Genomic DNA, 23,758 nt, shown 5'->3' with positions numbered 1-23,758 from the left:
TTTGTCTCAGTTGTTGGTCTCTCTCTGGATCTGTCTTTGATCCTTTCACAAGTCCAGGTCTTATTGTCTTACACATGGAAGAAAAAGAAAAAAAACACACATCCTGTTGACTTTAAACCCACCAAGCAGGATCTACTGGTCTTCCTGGATATTGCAGGCAGAGCGGGGCTGGGCTCCATTGTTTTTCCTTTCCTATAGTTCTACTTTGGGAGCTTGCTCTTGGCTCCAATATTCACAGGTATCCAGCCTCCAGCCCAAACCCTCAGAGCACTATGAGGCCCGCACTGCCCATATGCACCAGGCTGGCACCTTTAATCTACCAAGTTGTGCCATCCTTTGATTAATTCATGAGGTGCACCGAGTGGGAGCAACTCACATCCCTCCTCCCTCTTTGCTGTTCTAGGTGCTGTGCACTCACAAAGTACCTTCAGGGAAGTTTAGCTCCCTATTAAATTAAGTCTCTCTGAGGACTGCTACCGCACTGAGCCCCTGCTGCCCCACTTTGATCAGCCTGTGAGGTGCCCTGATTTGGAGCAAATTGCTTCCTCGCTCTTCACTGGCCTGGCCATAGCATGCAAGGGTTCCTTAAATAGTAGCTGAGAGCCTTTTTTTTAGCAAATTCCCCTTGTTTGAGCCAACCATTCTTAATAAGCACCCAGCTTTTCACACAGCCCAACTCTCTGACCAGTCCCAAGACTACCTGGGTCATGGTCATTGTGGTCCAACTCTTCTCCCATCTCCAGGAGTCACCTAGATCCCCAATTTCTCTGGTACTGTCCCAGCCAGTGACCATAGTCTTAGCCGGGAGCACTGCCTCTGTGCATCTCCCACTGAGTTTTTATCCCCTCTCCCCATAACTTTAAGCATCCAGGTCTCTCCTGGTACAGGACTAACTCCCCTGATCTAGGAGGGGAGGGAGCTGCAAAGTTAAAATCACTGACCTGGCTCTCCTCTAAAACTCCTGTGGCAGCCACTGTCCCCAGAGCCAGGCGCCAGGCCAGGGATCACAGCAGCCATGGTCCCTGAGCAGGTCCCAGGGACCTTACCTTCCCTACAAAATCTCCTTACCATCTGTTTTTCAATGTGTCTGCAGTCTTTGGCTTCCAAACTTCATATAAGCTGGGATTCCATGGGCTGTTCACTCTGCTCTTCAGAAGATCAGCTAGGTGTTCCAGTTGGGTGCATGCTCAAGTGGGTTCACCTCCCACCTACCTTGCCACCATCTTCCCAACTCTGAAAGGAATTTTCAAATAGAAGTCAAATAAGATAGCAGAGGGGAAATTTTTTAAGATTTTATTTATTTATTTTTAGAGATGGAAGGGAGGGAGAAAGAGAGAGAAAGAAACATCAATGTGTGGTTGCTGGGGGTCGTGGCCTGCAACCCAGACATGTGCCCTGACTGAGAATTGAACTTGTGATGCTTTGGTTCACAGCCTGCACTCAATCCACTGAGTTATGCCAGCCAGGGCTGCAGAGGGGAAATTTTTAATTTCATTTCTTTTGCTACTTTTCTGTTTATGCTGATAAATTATATAATGTAAAATATCTAAATAATAATTAAATTATTGTAAACATTACTAATAAGATCACTAAACTATACATTATAAAGACCAGCTCCTTGCCTGGTTTTGATCATCTTTTGTTTATAATACCTGCTACAGTGCCTAACCACCAATAAATATTTGTTAAGTGAGGAGATAAATGAAACAAGTGAATCATCTACATTGTTAAACTGCTGTTGCAGAAGAAAGTATGAAACCATTTCTACTGATGACATATGTGTGACTGAGATTAATTAGAAACATCCTCAGAAATGTGCACTCACAGCATTTTGAAAACAGCTCTATCTTGGTGAGATATGTGGCCCAGCCTGACCTAACAAGCCCCTCAATTCTGAATTAGGAAGGAGAAACTAGCCAATTTCTAAATATGCTTCTAACTATAATATATGATTCCATGACTTGTATTAGGTGGAAAGGGAAAGAGATAAATTGTTAAGGACTAATGTCACAAGCCCCTGGCCCTTAAATTTACCAACCAAAATGTCCCATGACAAATCTTCCAGATGGTTTATGCTCTAGGTAAGAAACTTTACACAAAGTGAATTTGATTAATGTTTCTACTTATACCTTCCCTCTCAGATCCAGGCTTTCTTCCCCAGTCTTTCACTGAAAAATGTGCTTCAGCTTTAAATAAAGTGGTAAGAACGTGAGATGTTGGTTGTTCTTGGTTTTACTGTCTCACACTCCTACAACAGGAGATTCCAAAGCTTAAAGACTTTTCACTATGTTAAAGACTGCCTCTGAATCAGCCTGGTCTATGAAACTGTCCCTTAGGGAAACTGTGATATACTCATGAATCCAATATGAATATCTTTATAAAAAGTCTGTTATCCAGATATTTTGAAACTTCCCAACCCCTTTTTGTATAAAATGTGAATGTTCCATGTTAACATGAGCTACTCCTACATGCAGAGCATGGTGTAACTCAAGATCCTGACAATTTTGTATGTTATCCAAAATATGTTTGCAGATTTTTCCCTCTTGCCTATAAAACTGCATTAAAGGAAATGTCTTGCTCCATAAGTATAACTGTCAAGTATTTAAGTGACTTGCACTTCATCATCATCATTACCAAAATCATAAAGTTCTTTTTTGGTCCAGATCTGGGGTCATAGCGTATTCAGCCTAATCAACATATGTTTGAGTAACGCACTGAGAAGATGCAGTCACTAGGTTTTTATCCCTAAAGGGACTATAACATCCAGTTATTTCCAGATGTAATTTCTATAGGAGAAGCAAGATGGTTAAATTCATGTGTCAGCTTGACAGGGTAATGGGATGCCCAGATATTTGCTGAAATATTTGGTGCTTAGTGTGAGATTAACATTTAAATTGGTAGACAGAGGAAAGCAGATTGCTCTATAAAAGAAGGTGGGTCTCATCTAATCAGTTGAAGGCCTGGATAGAACAAAAAGTCTGATTCTTCCCTGAGTAAGAGAGAATTCTTTATGCCTCAAGGTCTTTGGATTGGCTCATTGGCTTTTTCCTGCCTTTGATTTCAAACTGAAACATTGACTTTTCTGAAATCTTGACCCTATTAGCCTTCAGTCTGGAACTACACCACCTTTTGGCTCTACTGGGTCTCCAGCTTTGCTGACTCACCCTGCAGTTCTTGAAACTTTCCAGCCTTCATAATCACATGAGCCAGTTCCTTATAATAAGTCTCTGTTTCTTTATTACATATCCTATTGGCCTGCTTCTCTGGATAACCCTGACTAATACAACACATAAGATTCAACCTATATAATTCAACACATAAGATTTCATCCACTGATAGAGGATTTGTGGAAGATGACAGAATAGGAAACACCCAAAATGTTTGAATGTCCTCCCCACCCAGAGGACAAGTACACTGGCAAAATCTCTATGATGCAACTATTTTTGGAACTTGGGAGTTTGTTGAAGGATTGCAACTTCCATGGAAAGAGATTTGGATAGTAAATTGCAGTTAATTTCAGTCAATTTCAGCTCTTAGAACAGTAGCAGCTACCCATCCTCTATCCCCAACTCTATGGCAGGCAACTATGTACACACATATTCCTTGAGCAGCTTGCACACAGCTTATAGGGACCAGAGTAGGCAAAAAGTGCCCTGTCTTCTAAACATTGAAAATCTGCTTTCTGCTCATCAACTATATTTCTGATCACAGAGGGGCAGACAAAAATACAGCAGCCATTGTTATCTAACCTCTGCCTAGTTTTGCAAGCCCCTCCACTCCCAACAGAAGTGATCTCCAGGAGATTTATGTGCCTCCACCTTCTTTTTTTACATTTTCCCCTTTTAGAAACCAGATATTAGAGTATTACAGAAACTTTCAAAGTGTGAAAAAGGTGGGGAGTGGTTCCATGAAAAGTAACCTCATAGGGAGATCTGATCATAAATTCCTAACTGGGCAGGTCACGGTGAGTAGTCATTTCCCAGAAATATAACTTTTTAGTAGAAGGTTTATCTGTGCCTTAAGCAAGCCTATATATTGTTTCTGTGCATTTGGTTAACACACCCTTGAAACAAGGCTCAAAAGAGCACATGATCTTGTTAACTATCCTGTAATCTAACCCCCATCTTACTTTCTCTCACCTCCATATAATCTTCCTTTGTTCCCTCATTAATTTAAAATTCATAAAAGAAGCCACAAAACTTATTCTCTGGAGCATTTGAGATCTTGCTCTTGAGAGTATGTCATCAATTTGGCTCAAACAAACTCTTATAAAAATTATCTACAATTTTGAATGTTCTTACATTGACCAAAAAAAACTATAAATGAGAAAAAATAGAAAGTGATCATGCATTCCCAGGGAAAGGCTCAGAAAAAAAAAAAACAGAGAAGCCCTTAAATTTACATGTTAGGCTGACCCTTGGCCTAAAGACAACCTACAACCACCAAAAAATAAAAACAACAAAGAACAGCAAAATGTTGGGAAAAAGAATCTGACTTCCATGGTTATCACATTATTAAATTCAAATATTCAGTGTGCAACAAAAAAGTACACGGCATATAAAGAAAAAAAGTGTGACCCATTAAAAAATATATCAATAAAAACTGTCCCTGAAAAGACCTAATGGCAGATCTAGACAAAGACTTTAAAACTATCTTAAAGATGCTCAGAGAATTATAGGAAAATGTGAAGAAACAAAAAAAATAGGTATGAACAAGATGGAAATATCAATAAAAAGAAGATCTTTTAAAATCCCAAAAGAAATTCTGGAGCTGAAAAAAAATCACCATAGAGTTTCAAAATCAGATGTGAAGACAAAAGAAAGTGTCAGTGAACTTGAAGATATAACTACAGAGATTATCAAGTATAAGGAATAGAAAGGAGAAAGATTGAAGAAAAGTAAACAGAGTCTAAGGGACATGTGAAATACTCTAAAACTAATTCTGTAGAGCTAAGATGTGCAAAAAAAAAAAAAACAGGACCTATATGTTTGATTAGTGAACTTTTAGTCTGGTCCAAGATGTTAACCAATAAATATCTGAGGTCGTAAAACAAATCAACAGTTTATCTGGGATATTAAGAAATTCAAATCCAGGAGACAGAGCCAGATAACAACCCAAACTCTCCTTCAAAGAGAACAAAGAAAGATAGGGTTTATAAAGGCAAACCCCACACATTTTGCAATAAAGAGAACTTGCTGTTGGTCAGGTCTTGGTTGTGATACTATGAAGTAAGGAAGCTCCAGAATGTGTCTCCACAGCAAGCACAGACATCCTGGAGTTCAATCTTTATTTGGGTCTTCTATACAAATGAAGGCTACTGGCTAGTGAACCTGACTGGCTCCTTTCAAGATGAAGAATACAGGCGGTCTGATTGCCATGATGAGGAAGAAGTAACATTCAAGATGTAGTCTCGACAGCTGGTTCAAAAGTTCATGGTAGATCAAGCATTAAGGAACCTCTTCATGATCTCCCAGCTCCATTTTAGTTCCTATGACATAAGTGTTTCTATTGTGGTAATTTCCATGCACAGCAGCTCCCTGTTTTCATTGAGATCTTTCCATAGAAAGCATTGATGGTCAACCATTTGGGTATAGAGTTATCCAGAATATTTGGGCTCTAGTTATCAGGAAGGCTCATTTCTGGTGTGTCATGTCTCACATGGGAATAGAGGAAAGAGGTGTTATCTGAACAAAAGTCATAGTCATAAGGCTAATTGCCATCTTTGAGCAAAAAAAGGAGGTTATCAGAAGTATTGGATATGTCTTAGGCAGAGTCCTTACCCAGAACTGTCTTTCATCAGGATTTTGGTTATGGGTAGTGGTCCTTTGGAATGGAAGCCTTGATTGATCACCTCAGATCTCCATGAAATCACTTTCTGATATTTATAGACTTTTTAAGACACTTGGTTATACGAAACATCAACAGTTTAACAATGGAGAGATTTAATTAAAACAATTTACAATCCAAACTTTAAAATAACCCCAGTCCCAGTTTGGAGCCAGCTAAAAATATTGGAAAATTTAAATCCTAACCATTCATTGGCACTTGCAGGTAAAATGGAATGTACCTTAAGGGACTTTGAGAGTTTAAAAAGCTTGGCTATTTCTAATTATACCTGGAAAGTGGTATTTATCAGGGGCAGCAAGAGGTATTAGCTATGGCACAAACTCATCCTTGGGCTGCAAGCAAATAAACTAAAGCAATCCTGTGTAAAGAACTACTTAACTAGGGAATCTAAAGATTGTTGTTGAGCACTGTTCGCTCTAGTGCAGCAATTTTCAACCAGTGTGCCAAAACATTTTTGAAACATACAATACTTGACTATTTAGTCAGGAGTAGTGACATCTTTTTCCTTATATTGTCAAAGTTTTTTTTAATGATAACAGTCAATACAACAATAGCCATCCAGTGTGAATTAGTTAAAATTATACATATTTTTGTGTGAGATCAGCAAAAAATAGATTTTTGATGTGCCAAAGAACTTTAGTAGTAAGTGTATGTGTGCCACGAGATGAAAAGGTTAAAAATTAAAAATCCCTAGTGGCTAAGTAGGTTATTTTGTTAATGGTTCTTATTAGATTTTACAACATTATATCTAATTGGGCAGTGCCAAGGCCAGCCCATGACCCTATAATTCTAAGGAAGTGGTTGCCTTCACATATTAGCCTCAAAATTCTATCTGCCTTCAGCTTGGAATGATCAATATTTAGCTACATCTGAGAAGAGTTAAGAGGAATGGGACTGATAGAAATCAGGAGCTATAAGTAAACACCATATTCTTACATGATTTTTACATGCTTTCAACTGATGGCATTTATACATTATACAACTGGATTTATTTGCTGCATAAAAAACTCATTTGGAATTAGAAAAAAAAGTACCACTTACATCTACAGAAGAGCTAGAATCATACTCAGACTTACAAAGATGTATTATAATGTTTACCATGCAACTGTAAAGTCTTGTGAAGTCTATAATGGTTAATATGAAAAATTTCATATGAACATAGTACTAATGTGTAGCAAATTACACCAGTAAGTAAGCACCTCAAATTTATAAGGGTACACTGAATATCCCTTAATTTCTAAATTCATTTCTTTGCTAAATGGTTTTGCCTAAATGTTATCCCAATAGAAAAGAGATTTTAAATACCCTCCCCTTTTTAATGCATCATCATTCTTTCAGAGGTGAAAAAAGAACAACTTAATTGCTCTACCACTTTCACCCATTCTCATGAATCTGATGTAGTGTTATTATAGTATCTAGGCTAACATAGATGCTCTAAAGGATAAAAATGAATTGAATTTCTAGGTTCTGGAATAATTCTGGTATTGTACAATAAGCTTGTCTGCCAAAAAGCCATGTCTCTGGTTGAAACACAGTGTCCAGCAGAATTAATGCCCGCTTGAGTGTGGTTGATAGGGTAATAACATGGGTGTAATAATTTATAGTTTCAATTTGAACATTTCACCTAAAATATCATATGGTGTGCTTGAATATGATATTGTTATGTTACAGAATTACATGCTTATGATTTTGTATCAAAAGATTTTGTAATAAAAAAGAAGCATTATTTATGCCAGGCCCTGTATATTCCTGCATCAATAATTAACAACACTAGCTGTCAATAAAGTTGGGCTATTCCCTAATTGTCAGGTGACAGTTGATTTTCTCTATTAAATTAAAATTTTGTAGTGGATAGGATCAGTTCTCATTCATCCTCATGTATCCCCTATCATACCTACTAAAGTGCTGGGAAAAGATACATGCTCAAGGAAATAATCAGTGATGGGGAAAGAACTGAATTAAAGATGAATATGGTCATGTTGAAACCTTATTTCACCCATCATTTAAAAAGCAGTCACCAGAATGTGTCTCTGATGTTGTCACCAAAGAACAAATGCTTGCCCCCATCACTGTATATGAGGGAACAAACTACTAGGACCTCTTATTTCTTTCTCAGTCATGAATTTTTACTTTACCACATTGCTCTAAATCACCTCAGTTGAGACTTAGGTCCTTTCCACTTGAATAACTGATCAGATATCAATATAGAGGTTATACATTTTCCTAGCATAAGAAGAAATATAAAAAGAATATAATGTACTTTTCATAAAAAATAGCAGCATTTTATTGTTCCAGGACACACATATTTGGCTTCATTGACTGGCCAGAAACAAAGGAAAATGCATATAGGCCCAAAATAGCTTCTATTCAAGGAAAATGTGAAGCTACAATTTTTTTCTGAAAAACTATTTCCCCATTAGGTGGTTTGTGAAACTATTGAAGTGTCCATTTCAGTGGCAGAGAGGTGGGAGTATGTGAATAAGGCTGCTTCCTGCCATAGTGGATTTAAAGAGGGGGCTTTATAAAATCAACAATGAAGTCAGGGACAGTGGAGAAATTGCTAATAAGAATAACTATGGGATCATGAGTTTTACCAAATATAGAGGCAGGCATATGGTAACAAATCCAGCATTCAGACAGATTCCCTGGAGGGACTAAGGTTAGAGAGTACTGTATCATTACGTTTTTATGCCAAGGTTCCCCAAGGGTTAAAACAACAAAAAACAGGAAGTACTACATAGTCAGAAGCTAATGATAAGGGATGATCAAAATATACAATCCAAAACACAGGGAGGGTGACGTGCTAGTAACAAGAGTACTGAGATCATTAATATACCTAGGAATATAATTATTGTGACAACTATGAAATAAACATAAGGATTATGTATAGTAGGAATGGGCTTTACTGGTCTGGTTCCATATCTTGGGAAAAGCCCTGTGCTTCAGATGTCATCTGCTACTCATCTGAGAGGATGTCAGCTCTGAATAACTTCAATCTGAGGTCTTCTGCAGACTGGGATGTTCAATCAGGAGAATTACATGTAGGTGAGATGGCCATTTTAAATGAGAAACATGAATCTATGAGTCAATACTTTTTAAGTTTGCAGTGCAAGGATTAATTAACAACACCTAGTAGGGAGGGCAAGATGGTGGTGGAGTAGGAGCATCTGTCTTGCACCACCTTTCAGAACCCAACTAGAAATTTTAAAAAGAAGAGAACAACTACCTTAAATAAACAACCAAAGACTACCTGAAGAAGGAGACTTTTGGCCAAGGACAGGTAGAAACCACCTGGAGACTTGTAGGAAGGGTAGGGATACAAAAGGAGCTGGCCCACTGCCACAGACAGCAAGCCCAGCTCACAGCACAGCCATGGGAGCCACCCTCTGAGAGGAGTAAAGCCTGCACCCCACTCAGGGCTCCTAAACACAGAGCACCAATGCCAGGATGAGCCACCCATGTAGCAACCAGTGGTGAAAGGCTGCCAGGGGAGAGAGAAAACCCGCTGGAGAAAAAGCCACTAAGGTATTTCTTTTTCTTGTCTAATCACTGTGGCAGCTAGAACTTCAAGTACTGTGTTGAATAACAGTGGTGAAAGTAGGAATCCTTGTCCTTGTTCCTTATGTTAAGGGAAATGCTTTTAGATTTTGCCCATAAGTATAACATTGGCAGTAGGTTTGTCATATAATCTTTGTTATGTTGAAATATGCTCCCTCTATTCCCACTTTGCTGAATGTTTTTATCATAAATGGGTACTGGATTTTTTCAAGTGCTTTTTCAGTATCTATTGGTATAATCATGTGATTTTTATCTTTCATTTTGTTTATGTGACTTATTATGTTTATTGACCTGTGAATGTTATACAGTCCTTGCATCCCTGGGATAAACCCCACTTGATCATGGTGTATTGCTGAATCCAGATTGCCAAATTTTGTTAAGGATTTTAGCACCTATGTTCATCAGAAATATTGGACTGTAATTCTCCTTCTTTGTTGTGTCTTTACCTGGATTTGGAATTAGGATGATACTGGACTCATAAAAAGAGTTTGGGAGTCTTCCTTCTTCTTGATTTTTTTTTGAATAGTTTGAGAAGAGGTATTAGTTCTTTGAATGACTGGTAAAATTCGTCTGTGAAGCCATCTGGTCCAGGGATTTGTGTGCCAGAAGTTTTTTTTATTACAGCTTCGATTTTGCTGATTGTTATTGGTCTGTTCAGGCTTTCTCCTTCTTCTTGATTCAGTTTTGGGAGACTGTATGTTTCTATAAATTTGTCTATTTATGCCAGCTTCTTGGCATATTGCTGTTCATAGTAATTTCTAACAATCTTTTTTATTTCTATAGTATTGGTTGTTACTTCTCCTCTTTAATTTCTAATTTTATTTATTTGGGTCCTCTCCCTTTTCTTGATGATTCTCTTTAAAGGTTTGTCAATTTTGTTTATTTTTCAAAGAACCAACTCCTGGATTCATTGATTCTTTGGACTGGGCAAAGGACCTGAATAAACACATCTCCAAGGAAGACAGACAGATGGCCCATAGGCATATGAAACAATATTGAATATCACTAGCTATCATAGAAATGCAAATTATAACCACAATGAGATACCACCTTGAACCTGTCAGAATGGCTATCATTGATAAATCAACAAACAACAAGTGCTGGCAAGAATGTGGAGGAAAGGGAACCCTATTGCACTGTTGGTGGGAATGCAGACTGGTGCAGCCACTGTGGAAAACAGTATGGAATTTCCGCAAAAAATTAAACATAGGACAGCCTTTTGACCCAGCAATTCCACTGCTGGGAATATATCCTAAGATTCCTGAAACACTAATTCAAAAGAATTTATGCACACCAATGTTCGTAGTAGCACTATTTACAATAGCTAAGTGTTAGAAACAGCCCAAGTGCCCATCAGTAGATCAGTGAATTAAAAACCTGTGGTATGTTTACACAGTGGAATTATATGCAGAAAAAAAGAAGGGACTCTTATCTTATGGGACAGCATGGACAGAACTGGAGACTATTGTGCTACCAGAAATAAGCCAGTCAGCCAAAGACAAATGCCATATGATGTCACTTACTATGGAAATATAATGATCAACATAAACTTTCAAGAAAAATAGAACCAGAAACATGGAAACATGGAGCAGACTGGTAGCTGTAGGCGGGGAAGAGTGAGCGGAGAATGGTGGAAGAAAGGGGAAGGGACTAGTCAAAGAACATGTATGAATGACTCATGGACATGGACAATGGAGAGTGGATTGACTATGAGCAAGAGGGATGGGTTATGTGGAGGGGGGCAAAAGGGAAAAAAGTTGGGACAACTGTAATACAATAAACAATAAAAAAGGAATCTAATGAACAAAATAGTACCAGAGGCATAGAATCATGGAATAGACTGAACTATAAGAGGGGAGGGGTGAGGTGAGGACTGGTTGAAAGAAAAGGAAGGGATTAATCAGAAAACATATTTGAATGACCTATGGACATGAACAATGGTGTGGGGATTGATTGCGGGGGTGGAGGGTGGACTGAGTGGAAGAGGGAAACGAGGGGAAATTGGGACAACTGTAATAGCATAAACAATAAAATATTTAAAAGAAAAAAAATAACACCAAGTATGGTCTCTTCCAGCAAAGCTGGAGGTAATCCTTATGAAAATGTCTTTTTCAATTGACCATATCTCCAGGTTATAAGCTATAATGATCAACATCTTTGTCTCCTGAGAGTGCACTATGAAAAGATTTTTCTACAAGCCTGTATTATTCTTGAAGTCTTTCACAAGTTTCTTATTTTAGGTCACAAGGTCTACTTTTAGCAAGGCAGGTTCACACAATCTTTGGCCTAGCTTCATAGATCTCTGAGTAGTAATTCCAAGAGGAGACAATACATGTTTACCAAAGGGAGCAAACCTTTGGTCAAATAACACTAAAGGAAGGGCTTTAAGCCAAGACAGATTAGAAGATTCAATTAATTTTGTCAATTGAGTTTTGCTTATCATACTCACTTCTATAATACAAAGCCAGAAGAATCGAGATAATAAGCAGATTGGAAATGTTGTAATATTGAGCAAATTTCACATACTCAGTGCAGAATTTGTCCTGAAAAGTGACATCGATTACTCGGAAGCTCTGTAGGGATTCCCCATGTTGGAAAATCCTTTCTGGAAGGATTTTAGTGACTTCTTCAATACAGAAATGCTTCTGCCCAATTAAAACTCATACAAATAATCACTAGCACATATTTATCCTTGAGAAGGGACAACTAGATTAAAATCCACCTTTCAAATCTTAATTCTAACATATCAATTAGAGATCCTAGCATATCAGTTAGGTCTATTTAGTTTAGTTCCCCCTTTTGTAAAGAGAGATTTCTTATGTTTAAAAAAAACCCATGTTATTTTCAGGTTAAGATCAAGATTCTACTTAAATTTTTAAATTGTCAAACATATCAAATGTTTTAAAACACTGGGTCAAATAGAGAGCATAGGTCACTATGGAATAATACTTAACATTCCATTTCACTATCACAGGAAAATATAGAAAATTAAATGGTTGGAATCAAAATTTATCCCTTTTATTATTAAGTTGATTTGGTTTACCTAAGCAATCAAAGACCTATGATGAAAGCTCAGGAAATTATCTTAATAAAACATAAAGTCTTTGTTTTCCCTTTATAATTTTATTAAGAAGCATACTAATAATACAGGAAAACTTTGTCCTTTTAACAGAGAGAGAAAACCAAATTTTTTTCTTTTTTTTATTTTAATCTTTGTTCAAATACAGTTTTCTCCCTTTTACTCCCATTCCATCCCATCTACCCAACCCTCCCCACTTCCCTCCCATTTCCACCCTCCCCCTAGTTTTTGTCCATGTGTCCTTTAAATTTGTTCCTGTAAATCCTACCCATTCTCCCCTGAAATTCCCTCTTCTCTCCCCTTCTGGTCACTGTCAGCCTGTCCTCTATTTCAGTGTCTTTGAGAAAACCGAATTCTAACAATGTATTAGAACATTTTTATATTAAAAGTTAATTTAAATAAATCCATTCCAAAATTGCTTAGTTTGACCATACATAAAATTTCTATTTCAAGATTCCTATTCCATAAACCTTCTGTAACTTCCACAAACCTTTCACAGCTTTCACAAACACTTCAGCTTTTAGCCTTATCTTTTTTCTTCCTTATTCTGGAGCAATCATTTTACTTTAGGACAAAATTACTTTCTTTTCCTTTAATGAAAATGCATTTCCACTCCTCATACTTCTTTTTTTCTACCAAACATAACATCTTACTTTTTTATATACAATCATTTTCCATCATTATATCATCTTCCTCTGTATTCTCATCACTTTCCAAGGAATCTCACCTCTTAGTATTCTAATCAGGTTTTGTCAGAAATGCTTTCATCTTAATCTGAAGCATGTTCTGCTCTCCTAGCTTCGCAAAATCACACACCAAGGTCTCCAACTTATCACCCTGCTTTCCCACCCTTGTCTGTTGACGTCAAAGTTGGAAGAGCAGTGTATAAGCATATGTGCTTTTCTCCTGTCAGCTCTTCTTTAAAGATTTAATTCATCATTTAACTTAAATTAGCAGGCTTTAATAATCTGAATAACCAAAATATTTTAGAAAACCTTTTACTGAAAAGAAACTCTTCTCATTTACCTCTAGTTAAACCGTTTGTTTTTACAATCACATCTAGAATACTCTTGAAGTTTTCAAGAGACTTTGAAGTGATTAGCCATCATCTTGTTATTTTTCTTGCTGACAAATTTTGTATCAGATATAATACAAGCTTATTTGATTAGTAAGGCCAGGTAGAATAAGAGTGGCACATTTACATTATTTTACAGCAAAATGCTAAAGACCTGTCTGTTTCAATTAGGCCAATAACTGTACACTAGCTTTAATTTACTAAAAATTAATCCTAAATCACATGCACTTGGAAAGCATTGGGGTTACTTTCTGCCGTATTTCTTCAATTCTTACGAGCACTTTGTTTTTAAGTCAATTGAGCAGGGCTCCCTTACAATTCAATCTTGAGCTTACCAGTTAAGTTTGGTAACATTATCCAGAGATCGAAATGTCTTACCTATAACATATATACCTGGACTACACAGACAGGACACAGACGGAGATCTCATAGCTTATATTTTATAACTGTTGTTAGCTTTTATGTGCCAGGCACAATAGTACAAAATGCAAATTATGTTACTAGCAGATGGACTAAGTTAAGGTTATTTGCTCAGATGGTCAAAGTCTGCTGCATGCTGTAAGGGTCATTTTTAAACCATTTTAAAGTCAATTTTTATTTTAGACCTTTCTGAATATCAATCAAAGAATGGATTCCAGCCCCAGCTGGTGTGGCTCAGTGGATTGAGTGCCAACCTGAAACCAAGTGTCACTGGTTCTATTCACAGTCAGGGCACATGCCTGAGTTGCAGGCCAGGTCCCTAGTAGGGGGTGTGTGAGAGGCAAACACACATTGATGTTTCTCTCCCTCTCTTCTACCCTCCCTTCCCCTTTTTCTAAAAATAAATAAATAAAAATCTTTTTTAAAAAAGGATGCATACCATTTTCCCTGAGAGGCCTCAAAGAGAAGTTCCCCAGAATGACCATTTCAATCCCAAGTTATCCAAAAGCTCCAATTACCCAAAAGTTCACCCATTTTTCCAGAAAGGCCCAAGACTTGTTTCATAAACCAGGAGGAACCTATCTTGCCTTTGGATTCCTTAAAATGGTTTAACTCTGAGGATCACTGCTTCCAAAAGCTGTTCAAAAATGCTGGGAGTCACATGCTTTCCCCCTTTTGAGCAGGATGGATGACTTACAGAGAAGCTTCAGCAAACAGAAATAGAACAGAACAAATAGAAATAGAAAGCAAGGGTAAACAAACATTCATGTCAGAAGGCTCAGAATATAAGAGTGGCCTCAGAAGGCCTGATTAAAAAGGGGACAGATTTTAGAGAAGAAGGCTACTTCACCTCTGGAGACAAAAATGGGGAAGGAACAGGACTTTCAGCCAAGATGGAGGTGTAGGTAGATATACTTTGCTTCCTCACACAACCGAAAGAAGGACAACAACAAGTTTAAAAACAAAAACAACCAGAACTGCCAGAAAATTGAACTATATGGAAATTTCACAACCAAGGACTTAAAGAAGAAATATTCATCCAGATGGAAAGGAGGGGTGGAGATGGGCAGCAGGGGTGGAGAGGACTCCTGGCAAGGTGGGCTGGGGGTGGGCAAGGCAGCGGCTGGCAGACCAGGTGAGGCAAAGGCTGGCAGGCTGTGTGGTCCCACATTCGTGTGCACATAAACTGGGAGGAACAACTGGGGAGCAAGGCAGATCACACAACCCAGGGTCTCAGTGTGAGGAAATAAAGCCTCAATATGTCTGACTGAAAAAAACTTGTGGGGGTTGCAGCTGTGGAAGAAACTCCCAGCCTCACAGGAGAGTTCATTGGAGAGACCCACAGGGTCCTAGAATGTACAGAAAGCCACCTACCCTGGAATCAGCACCAAATGGGCCCAATTTGCATGTGGGTAGCAAAAGAAGTGACTGAAAGTGACCAAGAGCTGAGCAAATGGCATTGTTCTCTTTCAGACCCTTCGCCCATATACAACACCACAACACAGCAAAGTGTATACCTGCCCTGCCCTGGTATATACCTAAGACCCCACCATTTAATATATGGCAGGCATGCCAAGACAAAAAAATATGGCCCAAATGAAAGAACAGATCAAAGATCTGGAAAAAATACAACTAAGTGATGTAGAGATAGTCAAACTATCAGACGCACAGTTCAAAACACTGGTAATCAGGATGCTCACAGAATTGGTTGAGTGTGGTCACAAAATAGAGGAAAAAGTGATGGCTATGAAAAGTGAAATAAAGAAAAATATACAGGGAACCAAGTGACAGGAAGGAAAATGAGACTCAAATCAACAGTTGGAAAAGAAGGAAGAAATAAATCTTCAACCAGAACAGAATGAAAAAACAAGAATTCAAAAAAATGAGGAGAGGCTTAGGAACCTCCAGAACATCTTAGATGTCCAACAATTGAATCACAGGGGTGCAAGAAGGAGAAGAGGAAGAGCAAGAAATTGAAAACTTACTTGAAAAATAAGGAAGGAAAACTTCCCTAAACTGGCCAAGAAAATAGACTTCCAGAAAGTCCAGGAAGCTCAGAGAGTCCCAAAGAAGTTGGACCCAAGGAAGCACACACCAAGGGACATCATAATTACATTAGCCAAGATTAAAGAGAAGGAGAGAATATTAAAAGCAGCAAGAGAAAGGAGACAGTTACCTACAAAGGAGTGCCCATGAGGCTATCAGTTGATTTCTCAAAAGAAACCTTACAGGCAAGAAGGGGCTGGAAAGATGTATTCCAAATCATGAAAGGCAAGGACCTACATCTGAGATTACTCTATCCAGCAAAGCTCTCATTTAGAATGGAAGGGCAGGTAAAGTGCTTCCCAGACAAGGTCAAGCTAAAGGAGTTTATCATCACCAAGTCCTTATTATATGAAATGGTAAGTGTAAAATGTCTAAGAAAAAGAAGATCAAAAACATGAACAGTAAAATGACAACAAACTCACAGCTATTAATGACCAAACCTAAAAAAGCAAACAACTAGATCAGGAAGAGAATCATAGAAATGGAGATCACATGGAGGGTTATCAGCAGGGAGGGAAAGGAGGAGAATGGGGAAAAAAGTACAGGGAATAAAAAGCATAAATGGTAGATATAAAATAGATAAGGGGGACTTAAGAATAATATGGGAAATGGAGAAGCCAAAGAACTTATATGTATGACCCATGGACATGAATTAAGGTGGGGGAATGATGGTGGGAGGATGGGTACAGGACGGAGGGGAATAGAGAGGAGAAAAAATGGGACAACTCTAATAGTATAATCAATAAAATATATTTAAAAAATTTTAAAACAGAGGTGGGGAGGAAAAGTAAAGGCCTAAAAAGCCATTTTTACTTCTTTCAATTGTTCATTCTTGGATAATTTACAGTCCTGAATAGATTTGGAAGCTTCAAAGTACAATTTAAAGTACATATACTATTCAGTTAGTTTTATTTTATAGCTGCATTATTTAGATTTGTAAAAAGCAAGTTAACAAAGATCAGCAGTTCCTCAAAGTGGCCAATTTAGCTGTGAATCATCCCTGGTAATCGTAGCCCACCGAGAAAGGAAATTGCAGGACAAAGGCCCACAATTTTTGAACATCAACACATTCTAGCTGGAATTCTAGAAAGTGAGTGCTCAGCAATCATTTCCTAAGAACATGACCTTCCCATTTTACAGAAATTGTATTCTGACAAAGGGATAGATGAGTAATTATGCACCAGACAAGCACATTGAATCCCAAAGACAAAATCAGATGGGTACTTTACATTGTATAGACAACAGCTGGCAAAAGAGGACACCCAAATAATCCTGAACCTCAACTTTGGTTGGAAGGTTTGGGTCCAAAGAAGACTTATGATGCCAACCCAGGACCATTGAGGAGATGACTGAGTACAATGGACTCTTTCACTTACCTTAGTTGAATCCAGGTGGCATGGGAAGAGGCAAGGAAGATCCCACGTATCTGACACCATGTATCATTGACCAATAAATATCTGAGACTGTAAAACAAATTAAAAGTTCATTTAGGGTCTTAAAAGACTCAAATTCAGGAGATACAGAGTCAGATAGCAATCCAAACTGCACTTTAAGGAGAACGAAAAAAAAAAAGTCGAGTTTCTAAAAGCAAAACTTACAAAGTTTGTAACAAATTAAATTTTTCCTATTGGCTATCTAAGTTGAGGTGATGAGTAATTCAAAAAGGATTGGTCACATCCTGGTTGCGAGACTCCAAGATTTGTTTCTGTGGCAAGCACATAAGTCTAAGAGTTCAAACTTCAGTTAGACCTTCTATGCAAATGAGGGATACCGGCTGGTGAACCTGATTGGCTCCTTTCAAGATGAAGAGTACAGTTGGTCTGGTGGCCATGGAGAAGAGGAAGTAATATTCAGGATGTGTTCTCATAGCTGGTTCAAAAGTTCACAGATAGACTGAGAATAAAACAACCTTTTGTTACCAGCAGGCTTCATTTTTAGCTCCTTGATGTAAGTGATTCTATCCTGGAAATTTTCATTGATAAAAATGTCCACAGAGACATTTGCCCCACACCAAAAGATCCTTGAAAAATAGTCCTGTCCAAAATGTCAATGCTTAGAAAACATCACTGGGTTCAAGTAATGCATATTGTTTATTTATACTTTTAGTTTATAGATTGAATACATTAAAAAATACTATCATGTTTTATTGGTCCAATAATTGTGTTGTGGCTATATTGCTAATGATAATCCTTGTTGCCTCAGTAATATAGCACATGAGGTTAGGTAGAGGGTGGACATAGACTAAATGTCTCTGTGGGCATTTCAGACAAAACTAAGCATCAAGGACCAAATATCAAGCACATTTTGGAGATCCAATATGATGGAGGAGTAAGTGGAAGCTACACTAATCTCCTCCCAAGACCAATCTGGAATTACAACTATATTGTAGAGAAATCATCCTGAATAACCAAATGAACACTAGCTGGGGAGAATCCTTATAACCATGGGTAGACAGAAGAAACCATCTCACCACAACAAGACTGATAGGGAGTTTAGAGAAGGTGTGAGAGGACTGTCTGGGCTCCCATGGGCAGCAGCTGAAGTTCTGGAGGGATATTTCAATGACTGGGGGATTCTCCTTGAGAACTGCAGAGTCTGAACCCCAAGCTGGGCTCCCCAGCCTACAGTACCAGAGCTGGAAAGGAACTCAGATAACATCTAGCTGTGAAAAGCAGCAGGGTTTCTGCCAGGGAGAGACAGCTGAGGACACAGAAAGCCTCTTAAAGGGCCAACACACAAGATTTCATTTGCAGCCACTTACTCTGGGCTCTGGTAAAGGGAGGGCAGAGTGGACTAGAGACACTTGAGCAGAGTTTGGGGTTTGTGACTCTGGGGAGAGAACCTAAAGAACACCTGTGATGAGTCATTCCCCATACTATAGAAGCTATCTTTCTCAGTCGGAACACTCCTCTCCAAGCAGCATCAGCCTGAGGGGAAGCAATAGTCCTGTCCACAGGAATTACCCTGCCCTACCATGTGATGCTTAAGCCAGGCTGCTGATTACAATTTAAGGCTATATCATTGGTCAGTTTAACATCTAAGGTGGAAAATACAAAGAAGTACTTCTCCAGAAGGACTAGATGAAAAGGAAGCAAGCAATTTATCAGATAGAAGTTTAGAGTAATGATTATAAGGATACATAACAGCATTAAAAATATACATAGAAATATACATAAGCCCAAGCAGAAATAAAGAATGCAGCATCTGAAATAAATAATATACTGGAAGGAATAAACAGTAATTTAGATAAAGCAAAGGACTGAATCAGTGATTTGGAAGATAAGGTAGAAAAAACACCCAAGCAGAACAGGAACAAGAAAAAAAGTTTTAAAAGAAGAAGAGAGCTTAAGAAACATTTTGAACAAGAAATGTAAAAACATCTGTATCATAGGAATACCAGAAGGAGAAGAGAGCAAGCAAGTACTCAAGAATCTGTTTGCAGAAATAGTGACTGAAAACTTCCCTAATCTGGTGAAGGAAAAAGACATACAAGTACAGGAAGCTCAGAGAGTCCAAAACAAGTTGGACCCATAGAGCCCTACAGTGAGACACATCATAATTAAAATAACAAGGCTCAAAGACAAGGATAGAACCCTAAAAGCCACAAGAGAAAAGCAGGTAGTTACATACTGGGGGGCACCAATTAGACTGTCATTTGATTTCTAAACAGTAACATTTCAGGCCAGAACTGATGGCATGAAATATTCAAAGTGATGAAAAGCAAGGACTTACAGCCAAAGCTACTTTACCCAGCAAGGTTATCATTCAAAATCAAAGAATAAATAAGAAGCTTTCCAGACAAGAAAAGGCTAAAGGAGTTTGTAAATACCAAACCAGTACTGCAACAAATGTTAAAGAGCTTGCTTTAAGAAGAATAAAAAGAGAAAGAAAAAAGAGAAGGAAAATAGTCTATCAATATAATGGCACTAATACGTACCTATCAATAATCACCTTAAATGTAAATAATTTCAATGCTCTACTCAAATGACATAGTATAGCTGAATGGAGAAGAAAACAAGACTCACATATATGCTGCCTCCAAAAGACCCATCTCAGATCAAAAGATACACACAGACTAAAACTAAAGAAATGAAAAAGATATTTCATGCAAATGGAAAGGAAAAAAACGCTGGGGTAGTAGTACTTATATCTGACAAAATAGACTTTAAAACCAAGTCTATAGTAACAGACAAAGAAACACCCTACATAATGATAAAGGGAACATTCCAGCATCATGATAGAACCCTAGTAAACATTTACACAGCCAAAGAGGATGACCTAAATATGTGAAGCAAATTTTGATGGACATAAAAGAGAGATTAACAGCAATAGAGTCATAGTAAAGGATTCTAACACCCCATTGACTTCAAAGGATAGATCTTCCAGACAAATAATCAACAAGGAGTCCTGGCTGGTGTAGCTCAGTGGATTGAGCATGGGCTGTGAATCAAAGGGCTGCCAGTTTTATTCCCAGTCAGGGCACATGCCTGAGTTGTGGGCCAGGTCCCCAGTGGGGACTATATTAGAGGCAACCACACATTGAGGTTTCTCTCCCTCTTTCCCTCCCTCCCCTCCTCTCTAAATAAATAAATAAAATCTTTAAGAAAAATAATAATCAACAAGGAGACAGTGAACCTAAATGACACCCTGGATCAAATGGATTTAATTGCTATCTTCAGAGCATTTTTACCCCATAGCAGCAGAATATGCACACTTTTAAAGTTCACATGGAAAGTTTTCTAGGACAGACCACATGTTAGGACACAAAACAAGTCCCAATAGATTTAAGATGATTGATATCACATCAAGAATCTTCTCTGACCACAATGCTATGAAACTAGAAATCAGTTACGAGAAGAACACTGAAAAACACACAAGACTTGAAAGCTAAATAACATGTTATTAAATAATGAAAGGGTCAACAATGAGACAAGAACGAAATCAAAAGACACCTTGAAACAAATGAAAATGAGGCCATAATATTCCAAAATCTATAGGACACAGAAAGCAATCCTAAGAGGGAAACTCATAGCATTAGAGGCCTATATGAAAGAGAGAGAGAGAGAGAGAGAGAGAGAGAGAGAGAGAGAGAGAGAGAGAGAGAGAAAAGAAAAATAAAGAAAAGACAAAGCTCAAATAAATAATCTAGCTTCACACTTATGGTAACTAGGGAAAAAAGCACCAAACAAAGCCCAAAGTGAGTAAATGAGTAGAAGGAAGGAAATAATAAAGATCAGAACAGAAATAAATGAAATAGAGTCTAAGAGAAAATGATACAAAAGATCAATGAATCCAAGGGCTGGTTCTTTGAAAAGATAAACATAATTGACAAACTTTTCACCACACTCATCAAGAAAAAAAGAGAAAGGACTCAAACAAATAAAATCATAATGAAAGAGGAGAAATAACAACTGACACCAAAGAAATGCAAAGGATTGTAAGAAAATATTATGAACAACTATATGCCAACTAACTGGACAATCTGGATGAAACAGATAAATTCCTGGAAACATACAATCTTCCAAAACTAAATCAGGAAGAATTGGAGAATCTGAATATAGGGATTATACCTAGTGAAATTGAAACAACAATAAAAAAACTCCCAACAAACTAAAGTCTTGAACTAAATGGCTTCACAGGTGAATTTTACCAAACATTTCAACAGGCACTAATACCTCTCCTTCTCAAACTATTTCATAAAATTCAAGATGAGGGAAGGCCCCCAAACTCATTTTATGAGGCCAGCATTATCCAAATTCCAAAACTAGATAAACACACCAATGAGAAAGAAAATTATAGGCCAACATCCCTAATGAAGACAGACTAATTCTCACCAAATATCAGCAAACTGAATACATCAATGCATCAAAAAGATCGTTTACCATAATCAAATGGGATTTATTCCAGGAATGCAAAGGTAGTACAACATTCACAAATTAATAAGTATGACTCACCACATAAACAAAATGAAGGACAAAAACCACATGATCATACCAATAGATACAGAAAAGCATTTGATAAAATCCAGCACCTATTTATGATAAAAATGCTCAGCAAAGTGGGAATAGAGGGAACATACCTAAACATAATAAAGGTCATATAGGACAAACCCACTGCCAGCATCATACTCAAGGGGCAAGAGCTACAAGTGTTCTCCTTAAGATCAGGAACAAGACAGGAATGTCTGCTTTCACCACTCTTATTCAACATAGTACTGGGAGTCCTAGCCACAGCAATCAGACAAGAAGAAATAAAAGGCATCCAAACTGGAAAGGAAGAAATAAGACTGTCTTTATTTGCACATGACATGATACTGTACATAGAGAGCCCCAAAGATTCCACACACACAAAAAAAAACTATGAAAACTGATCAATGAATTCAGCAAAGTAGCCAGATATAAAATTAATGTCTAGAAATCATTTGCATTTTTATGACAATAACAAATTAACAGAAAGGGAAATTAAGAAAACAATCTCATTCACAACTGTTTCAAATAGAATAAAATACCTAGGAATAAACCTAACCAAGAATGTAAAAGACCTGTACTCAGAAAATTAGAAGACACTGAAGAAATAGAAGAAGATACAAATAAGTGGAAGCACATATCATGTTCATGGATAGGAAGAATTAACATCATTAAAATGTCCATACTACTCAAAGCACTCTATAGATTCAATGACTTCCTATCAAGATTCCAATGATGTATTTCACAGAACTAGAACAAATATTTCAAAAATGTATATGGAACTACAAAAGGCCCTGCATAGCAACAGTGATCCTGAGAAAGAAGAACAAAGTTTGAGGAATCACACTACTTAATATGAAACTATACTCTAAGGCCATAGTAATCATAAGAGCATGGTACTGGAATAGAAACAGATACATAGACCAATGGAATATAAAAGAGAGCCCAGAAATAAATCCACACCCTATAGTCAATTAACATTTGACAGAGACAGCAAGCACATGCAATGGGCTAAAGACAATTTATTCAATAAATGGTGTTGGGAAAATTGGACACATATGTTCAGAATAATGAAATTAGGCCACAAGAATAAATTTAAAATGGATCTAAGACTTAAATGTTAAACCTGAACCCATGAAAATCCTAGAAGAGAACAGAGGCAGCAAGATCTTGGACACTGGTAGCAGCAATATTTTATTGGATATATCTTCCTAGGCAAGGGAAATGAAAGAAAAAATAAACAAATGGGACTACAGCAAACTAAAAAGCTTTTGCATAACAAAACAAACCAACAAAACAAAGACAACCCACTGAATGGGAGAACACATTCACCAATACATGTAGTAAGGGGTTAACATCCAAAATTAATAAAGAACTTACAAAACTCAAAAACTGAAAAACCCACAACTGACCTAATTTAAAAAATGGGCAAAGGACCTGAATAGACACTTCTCCAAAAAGAACAAACGGATGGCCAATAGACATATGAAAGGATGCTCAACATCACTAATTATCAGATAAATGCAAATTAAAGCAACAAGGAGATATCATCTCACATCTGTCAGAACAGCTGTAATCAACGAATCTACAAACAACAAGTGCTAGTGAGGATGTGGACAAAGGGGAACACTTTTGCACTATTGATGGGAATGCAGACTGTGCAGCCACTGTGGAAAACAGTATGGAGATACCTCAAAAAAATTTAAAATGGATCTTCCTTTTGGCCCAGCAATTCTACTCCTGGGAATATACCGTAAGATTCCTGAA

The 23,758-nt window shown here is 37.6% G+C and overlaps 1 long non-coding RNA gene across 1 annotated transcript; it reads right to left on the bottom strand.

The window, feature by feature from the left end:
* Positions 1-1,121: 1,121 nt before the first annotated feature.
* Positions 1,122-17,722, bottom strand: LOC123812395. The gene is made up of 3 exons (XR_006784596.1): positions 17,624-17,722; positions 17,402-17,488; positions 1,122-1,233 (listed from the first exon to the last, which is right to left on the bottom strand). It is a non-coding gene; the product is annotated as an uncharacterized LOC123812395 (long non-coding RNA).
* Positions 17,723-23,758: the final 6,036 nt, after the last annotated feature.

Source organism: Phyllostomus hastatus, unplaced genomic scaffold, assembly GCF_019186645.2.
Source record: "Phyllostomus hastatus isolate PE091 unplaced genomic scaffold, TTU_PhHast_1.1 phas_scaffold_93, whole genome shotgun sequence".
NCBI lineage: Eukaryota > Metazoa > Chordata > Mammalia > Chiroptera > Phyllostomidae > Phyllostomus > Phyllostomus hastatus.
The sequence above is the reverse complement of the archived record's forward strand: the minus strand, read 5'-3'. Positions and strand labels throughout refer to the sequence as shown.